Raw genomic sequence first — 9,572 nt, 5'->3', positions numbered from 1 at the left:
AGAATACCTGGTTTGGGGCTTGTCAGAAATTAGCTGGGGGGAGAATGTGGAAACATGGGTAGGGGCATCACTTTTTAAGATACTAAAAAGGGAGGGTCACTGAAAAAAGACCACCAAAAAGGAGGGTCATGAAACATTAGACAGAGTGATGAAGGAAGGTCATGAAACATTAGAGAGAGTGGCATAGGGTAGGGTCAACATATTTCGATCCTTCGAAGCATTTTCAATTCAGAGACTGTCTCAAACTGGAAGCGAAATAATATTAAAAAGACAGTCAGGGGGGAATCCATGATTTAATATAGGGAACGCTAGCTAGCTCATAAAACTATTTGTCTAAGTTCATTCAGAATATTAAAACATTGGCACAGCCATACTAAAAATATGAGGATGAAGAGGCACCCCCTTGACCTTCAAAGATCTGTCCCTATTAACACACATTAATTCAATTCAAAGGTGGGAGTGAATGGGCAATGGATGGGGATTTTAAAAAATAACTAAAATTCTAAAAAATTAGACCTAAATTAAATTGCCTCTGCTTTTATCCGTCATCTTGATTGTGACAAAAAAATCAGTTTGGTAATTGTTTGAATGGAATTTTATTTATAACTGAGGAACTTTCATCTTTTGCGAAGGGAAGCCGCTGACGTTGAGCCCGCGATATGCGATTTTTGGCGCGCTTTTAACACTGTGAATGAAACCTCTGCATATCATAACTAACCTTGTGTTCGTCCACAATCAGCGGTGTCAACGGATTTAAACCATGTTTTTCCAGAAAAGCCTGTGCATTCTCTGCAGAACTCTATTAGAGAGCCAAGAAAAAAAATATCAGAGGCAATAGTTTGATCTCTTTGGCCGATTTATTCACATAGTTGCACAACTCTACCTCCATTACAAATCCAAAAAAACCCATCGATTTGAAGGAAGAAGGTCTACAATATTGAATTGCTTTAATTATAAAGTACTTACCAAAACTTCTGGAGATGCCATTGTGGAAAAAAAAAAGAATACCGTAGGGAGAGAGAGAATTTTATAATACAAACTAACTGGACTGCCGGTTGAAGCGAAAAGAGCGCCAAAAATTTACTCGGAAAACCGCTGGTAGCGTAATGTAGGCGCTAAAGGTCTCCAGGCTCCTTGTCCGCGTCCTACATGAGGGAAAAGTCGTTTTTCTCTTTGCTATGTAACTGAAATATATTTTATACACACATGTGATCTTTTGAAAGTCAAAGCAGAGTTTTTTATGAATGGTAAGTATTTTTAGAGACGAAACCATAGCCAGCCTCCAGATCTGTTTTTTTTTTTTTTTTTTAATACAAACAAAAGGATCATAACTCATCAAGAATGACGAGACTGTGTTATCTGCTAATGCTACTAAGGTAATTCCCTTTTGTTTTTGTGTGTTTTGTAAATAGAACTCTTTACCTTTCTTGTTTGTTGTGCCCATTTCAGATATGCCACTCTTGAGATTTGATTCTTTCATGTGCAAAAAATTGTACAAATTATAAAAACATTTCTTAAGGGAATGACATGTCATCTGAAATGGGCAATTTTCATACGAAGCTTAAGAGGTCTACAGATAATACATTTAGCATGTTAAGGTCCTACAGTATAGGATATCAGAGCTGAGGAATATTTATTATCGTATCTGAAGTAGGATAGTGATTAAAATAGTATTAATTAATATTGCAAGTCAGATCATGTTACTGTATATTTATACTTCTGATATTCTTTTGCAGGTGAGGAAAAGAAGGCCAGACTCCATCGTTGTCATTGTCCCTCTTGCAATGGAAAACTGCGAGATAAAAGAACTATTAAGAGCCACTATTCAAGTATACATGTTCAAAGATCAGACTCAAATAGCAGCTTAAATACATGTGAATTGAATGGATCGGAAACTATTCATGTACAGTAGCTGGTTATCATAAAGAGACAGCTGAAAATGAATCTTATTTGTTAAGTGGTAATGACCAGCTTGATTCAGAAGGAGCAGATGAAGGCCATTCTCAGGAATCTGAATATGACGATGAAAATGGTGAAGTTGATTCCAGTCATGTTTCAGCTGATGAAATTAGTTCTGATGATGAATTTCAAGAGTCAGCTGAAGACAGCGATGTTGACAGTAGATCCAGTAATGACACACATTATTCTTGTCATTATACAGAAAATGATATCACAAATGCTATTCTTCGTAGTATAGAATCTAAAATTAAAAATGGTTGGTCTCAAGAAGAGACATTGTCTGAAATGAGAAATCTTTATGAACTCTTGAAAGATGAACAGATTCCACATAAATCCTGGGATGCTATATTGAAAAATTTAAAGAAGCTGGGTTACAAAGACCCTAAATACATATTTTAAAGTCTGTTGTTCATCAAACCATGTGAGTCTTCTTCAATATCAAGCAGATTGCTCAGTTTGTGGAAAGTCATGGGAAGAATGTTTAAAGTATTATGTTTTAGGTATACATTTGGAAAACTATTTCTTGAATAATGAAACAATCAAAGATCACTTGCAGCATTGGGCAAATAAGGATGAATGGCTAGGAAACAACAACCAGGAAGCAAACTATAAGGAGACTTGGCATGGTGAACATTTCCAGGAGTTATCCTACTTCTGGGATGACACCAGTGAGACTTTTCTCCCTGTTCTCTGCCCTAATTGTGAGAGTGTTATATCTGTTGAAGACATGGCTGCATTAGTTCCACCAGGCAACACACTCCATGATGAGCTATATCTGAGTTGCAGGGAATGTATGTTTGACTTTATCCATAAACCTAAGAAAATGAAAGGATGTGCACTTAATCAAGCATTCATTTTCCACGAGGATGGCTTCAACGCATCCGAAAAGAAAAGCCGTGGAATATCTGCCATTCACATTTCCAGTGCTTGTGTCAATAAAGAACAAAGATTAAGTGGAAAGTACAGTATATCAGAGTATACAGCTTTATTCCAACTGTGTTTTTGGGGGAAGGGATATCACATAAGCTTGATGCCTTCTTAAAGCCATTAATAGATGAGGTAAAAGACCTGTACATCAATGGGATAACTGTCAACATTGAAAATGAAATAATCTTAAAGAATGACATTGTTATACAACCTGGCCAATATCAAGTCTGAATGCTGCTCTTGGCTGGAACTGCAGACTTAAAAGGGCACCAGGAAATGATTCTATATGCTGGTGGTAAGTTGTACAGTAACTATTTTTTATGCAATATTTCAAGCATGTGAGAGAGTTCTTCCTTGGATGTCCAAACAGGGCAAACGAGGCACAGCCAAGTTTTTTTAACTGACTTTGAGGTATTTGAAAATCGGAGGAATATGTCTCTCAAAAGCTTTTGAATTTTTTTTCAATTTCATTAAATATTTTCTATCAAGGAGGGTGATCCTACTGTACATGTAATACTATAGGATAACTTCCTTCTCTTTGTAAGTTGGATCTGACAACAATATAATAAATTCTCTCCTAATTAAGAAAGAAATGTTTTTTTTATTATTAACAATGATTGGATTTATGTCTGTGTCATTGAGTGTAATTGCATGGGTATTGTATGGATTGAAAAAAATGTGCCTCATTTGAAAATTTAATTTTTTTACCTCCATTTTCCAGGTAAAAATAGCAAACAATATTTAATGCTTGAATTACTATTCAGTTTTTCACAAAGTACTGTGTTTCTTTTTCTTTACAGGAGGTAAATCTGGTTGCCGTATTTGTCAAGTCCTTGGCACATATATTCCATGCAAACGACACTATTACTATGGGAACTTTGGAGTGCGATATAGGCATCCAGCTCAACCAAAATCTCCACAATATTATCTGGAGCATGGAGAAAAAATAGAAAATGCCACAACGGTCATGCAGCGGAAAACACTACAATTAGAAAGTGGTGTTACTGGAATTAGCATTCTTTTTGAGCTTTATCATTTGTATAAATTTGATCCAGTGAATGATATGGCAATAGACAGAATGCATCTAACATTCAATATGCTCAAGAGGGAGTTTATAACCAAAATATGGGCAGAGCTAGGGGATAATGCAGGTACACCCATAAATGACAGGGATCCAGCCCTTGGTGGTCTTACTGATCGAAAAGATTTTGGAAATGCACTAGAAGCCATACCTTGGCCCCGAGAAGAACGGGCAAAAGGAGTTGCAAAACTGAAAAGCCTAACAGATAAGTTAGGCAGTTGGAAATCAAATGAGTTCAAAAAGTAAGCAACAAAATAATGGGCAGTAGTTTTGAAAAAAATGCTAAATTTATATCATTGAATGTATCTATCACCTGACAGACATTTATTATATGTATAGTCAGCCATGCTATGTTTTGTGTTTATGCACACATCAAGCTATGCACAAAAGCTCAGAGCGCATGCTCAAGCAAGATTATTGTTGTTTTTTGTTTTTTGTTTCCATGAGACTTAACTATTTCTCACTATTGAGCCTGCACTGTGAGAAGTAGCTAATATAAACTATCTAATAAGACATGAACTGATTTAATATTGTAAACATGTATATTTCCCCTTCAGATTCAGTGAAATTGCAAGAGAGGTTTTATCTGAGAAGATACCATCAAATGCATATGATTGTTTTATGCTTATTTGTCAAGCTGTCCAAATGCTGTATTCTAAGGAACTCAAAATTTCTGGTTGGTCAGAAGAAAACAATGTAAGATTGAATAACCTACTATGGGCTCATACAGTCATGGCAGAGGAATACTATGGACTAGAATTTTGCACTGACAATTTAGAATACTCGGCTCATGCAGCATCACAGATAAACCGACACTCCAGCTTAGACAACTATTCCTGTGAACTGTTTGAAAGAATGATACGACGGCACAAACAACAAAAACATAATTCTCGAGGGATTGAAAAAACTTATGCTTCTAGAGAGAGCATACGGGACTTTATGTATTGGTACAAGCAGAAGAATGGGGCACTTTCAAGTTATGAAGAAAAACCCAAGTATCAATTCAAAATTGAGATATTACAGAACGTAACACCACTTTATTTGAAAGAAGCATCCCTACAGTCTGCAAATGACCTGTTGACAGACTTCAAAGACATCCCAGATGTAAGGATGAGGCATGCCATTAAATATGGAGTACTTCTTGGCAAGGTTTCACAAAAAGCTTGCTCAGTGGCTGTAATATCAGACATCCAACGGCACTTACACAGAGAGACAGGACTGCAGAATTTAGTGGTACCAAATATTCTGCAAACATCTAAAAATGTTGCACTGTTTGATCAATATAAAGAAGTCACCAAAGTCTCTCAACTGGATACCATCAAGATAAAAAGTACAAATACAGCAGAGGAGTGGATAATGAAGGTTGAAGAAATTATGCAGGTTGGTCCAGTTGAGCGCTTGTTCTATACCTATATTAATGGCACCTACCTAGTACCAGTATTCCGAAATGGTGAAGTTGATTATCACATGTGGACAAGCACTCCTAAGTTCATTACCCGAACATACCAGAGAAACAGTGTGCAACCACTTGCTTCATTTTGTAGAAAAGTAATGATGTACCCAGTACCAGGAAATGCAGGAAACCCAAATTACTTCCTTTGCATAGACTATAAAAATGCAGAACTAGTCAAGACCATCAAAGTTCCCATTTATCCTGATGTTGGTGAGACAGTTAGAGTTAAAGGAACAGGAAACCAAGAATGGTATGGAAAAGTAAACCATGTCTATGTCACAGAAAGGAAAGCCAGAGTACAATGGTACAGGGAAACCAGACGAAATGGCATTTGGACACTAACAAATGGCGAAGATGACAAATATTTCAGGTCTATTATAGGATTAACAACTACAGAAAGAGTATTTGGTGGATTCAGGATAACTGACATTTAATTTAGGATGTTCACATTTAATTTAGGAAGATTAGAAACTCTTTCAACCATTGATAATATTGATAATATTACATGGGCGCGCGGAGATATGAGATTTATCTTCGAGAGTTGAAAAGACCTCTCATGAGTGAGCGCAGCAAACAAGTGAGAGATTTTCAACTTGAGAAGATAAATTTTGTATCTCCAAGCGCCCTTGTAATATTCTGTTTATTATATAATTATCCATAAAATCAACTTCATAAGCTTTTTTAAAAAAACTTAAGGCGTAAGGTGATGATATTTTCACATGTGAAAATATCGGTTTTTTGAAATGGAGAAATATAATTATTTTGTGGATTATAGTACACTCAACAAAATAACTCGACTCTGATTGGTCGAGAGGAGTACAATTATAGCGTTAATTGTACTCCGTAAGTCGCTATGGCAATACGGCCAAAACAATGTCAAAGCAATTATTTTCTATCATTTTGTACTTAAAAAACATATAAATAAAATTTTAAAGCCGTAAGAACTAATCTTTTTTATGCATTTTAGTTGCGCAATGGACTGAAGTCGGCCGCCAAATAAACAAAGATGAACGGCGTCGCTTCGCATTTTTTACTGAAATTTTGTTGAGTGAACTATAAACAAAAAATCGCACGATCTTCTCATACAATTTGGAATTAATAGACACTCGTAAAGTTTTGGAAGTTCTTTAATTGCACTCACCTAAAGGCTCGTTCAATTACAACAACTTTCAAAACATTACTCGGGTCTATTAATTTCCAAATTGTACTCGAGATCGTGCGATTTCCTATACTAATTATATAATAAACCTTGTTAACCTAGTTAATGAGGTGTTATCAATGGTACAGTTGAATAGCTAACTATCATAAAACCATCATGGGAACTTGATGCTTTCAAGAAAAGATAAAACAGCTTTAAGGGAGATTCTTTTTTTACTATATGGACTTGTTAGTTTTTTTCCCAGGCTCAGAATATTGTTCTTATGATCTCCCAATGGCCGTTATGCTTCAAAAGACAATCTCCTTTGTCCCTTAGTTAGAACAAATTATGGAAAGTTTACATTCCAATTTTTAATAACAAAAATTTGGGAAACAATTCCCATTACGATAAAAAAGCTCAATTCTCTATCTCTTTTTAAGAAAAATTTAAAAATACATCTTCTTCATAAGCAAAAATAGTAGTATATATATGTATAGAACATATGTATACATATGTATGCTATAAACAACAATAATTATTTATTATTCTTAATTCATTGAAAGTACTATTGTAAATAGTTATTCTTTATTTATTGAAATATTTAAGTGTAAATATTTATGTATATTTCTGAATCGGCTCTTGGTCAAAATATGTTATAACAATCAATCACAGTAAGTGGCTGTCGACTAGAAAGTATTTTACTCCTTCGACAACCACACACACTTTCTCTTATTCTTTTTTCTATATTTCAATTGTAAATCATTGGCTCTTATAATTTCCATAATTATATCCTTGTAATAATTCTTTTATTTCTATTAATGTGTGTTAATAAATAAAAAGTTCAAAAAGTTCAAAGTTCAACATATCACATTTCTAGACGATTCACTGCTATCAACTTCGTGAATATGTGATAAGTAGCTACTTAGGGAAGGTTCTTTTAATATCGCAAGGAGGGGGGGGGGGGGGGGGGGGGGGGGGGGGCATGAAGATTTAAAAATCTAAATCATAAAATTTTAATACTTAAGGAAATCAAACCGGATTTGAACTGCTTTCTGAAATTGGCTCTTGGAGCAAAGTCATCGATTTCCCTCATCTTTCCATTGACTGTTGTTTGGGTCTCAGAAAGTGGAAGGTAATGTCCTTTATTGTTTGTATCTGGCTGAGGAGCAGGAATTCTAGAACATTTGGGTCCAATCCACTCCGCATTCACACATTCGTCACAGGGCACTTGTTCTCTCTCCAGGCAACCCTCTTTAATGTATTCAAAGTACAACTCTCCCGTGTGATAGTGATTTTCATAAAATGTCATAATTTTCATGATATAATGATACCCCGGGACAGATTGTTTCTGTTGAACGCTATTTGCTGAATTAAACTGAATAATAATGGATAATATCATTGAATACGGGAGCACCATCAATCCTCTTGCGAATTTCTTCAGACAATACCATGCGTTCTTCTCCATCCTCTTCCCTTCATTTTCTTCATAATCTGATGAAGTAAGCTCGCTGATTTCAACATCATTCAAACCATCAAATTTCCTATATTTCTCCCGTTGTAAAGTTGAGCCATCAACAAATGATGCACAGAAGAAATTGATTCATTAAACAGCTCTGTTATTTATATTGTTCAGTGATTTATGTTTAAATTACTAAGCAGTCGTTTTAGTCAAAGCAGTGTGGCTGTAGAAGAGAGGTCTAGAAAAATGAAAAGAAAGAAGGAGCAGAGACACAAGAAGGTCAAAAGGCAAAGACAGAGAGGGAAAAAGCAAACTTACAAATTGGTCCTAAAGACACATGGAAAAGAAATTGCAGATGTTTTTAAAGATGATAACTATTCTACTAGGTGACTAATATTGTTAGGTTTTCCACAATTAAAATTGACGACATGTTCCTATGGATTCTTTTTATTAATTTTTATGCAGATACAAGTATTGAAATAAGAAATTTAATAGGCTCCCCCTGTTTGACCATCTCAAAAATTAAAAGCCCCCCTTAACATCTTTCTGAAATTAAAGGCTCCCCCTGAAATCTTCATGCCCTCCCCCCTCGCCATATTAAATGAACCTTCCCTTAGGGGAGTGAGCGTTGCATGAGATACCTATCTATCTACTCACGCAATGATACCCATCAAGTAAAACAAAAATATGTTCACATAGTAAATACTTGTACTCTGGCTACCTACTGTATATAAATGAATTTGTAATATTAATTTCTAATGAACATACTGAGTCTGGAGAATGAATTTCAAAAGCAGCGTAATTTAAGATAAAATTTGGTTAACAAGGCATTTTATATGGCAATAAACCCGGCCGTTCATATCGTAAAATTTACTTCTTTGAATTTAATCTCTGGTTTGCTTTAATAGCTCAGAAAAGTGCATTGTGTTCAAGAAGGGATCTTTTAATGAAGACCTTTCAGCTGTTTTGGTTTTTTTTTTGATTTTGATTTATCAAGAATTCACGAAGTTGATAGCAGTGAGTCGTCTAGAAATGTGATATATTGATAGATCTCCGCTTCTTTTATTGAAATCTATTCTGGTGGAACAGAATCTACAGCGCCATAGGGCTTTTGAATAGAGCATTTTCTATTCCCAAGGTCATTATATCAGCATGTCGTGCAAACATGTATCGGTTGGCTTGAAATGGTGAAAGAATTCCTCTTACACATCATGATTAGAGAGCTTAGGGTGTGATGTCTTACAATGTAAACATTCCTTCATGCTTTGCCATTTATTCCCACTCTATTTAGATTTAGACTAATATTGAATTAATACTCAAGCAATATAGCTGACAAGTAAAAAAAAAAAAAAAAAAAAAAAACATAAATGAAAGACCCTTTGGAAAATAGCAAACAAACATTATCGATATCCTGCAAAACGATAGTCAATATTGCGTATTTTCATATTCATATGACTCCAATCCGAATACTCGAAACGCCATGATATCCTGCAAAACAATAGACAATCTAGCGTATTTCCACATACATATCACTACAATTCGAATTGATGAATGC

This window comes from Actinia tenebrosa, unplaced genomic scaffold (assembly GCF_029948245.1).
Source record: "Actinia tenebrosa isolate PJP-AT-01 unplaced genomic scaffold, QUT_ActTen_1.0 PGA_scaffold10__47_contigs__length_13832649, whole genome shotgun sequence".
NCBI lineage: Eukaryota > Metazoa > Cnidaria > Anthozoa > Actiniaria > Actiniidae > Actinia > Actinia tenebrosa.
This window is presented reverse-complemented; position numbering follows the sequence as displayed.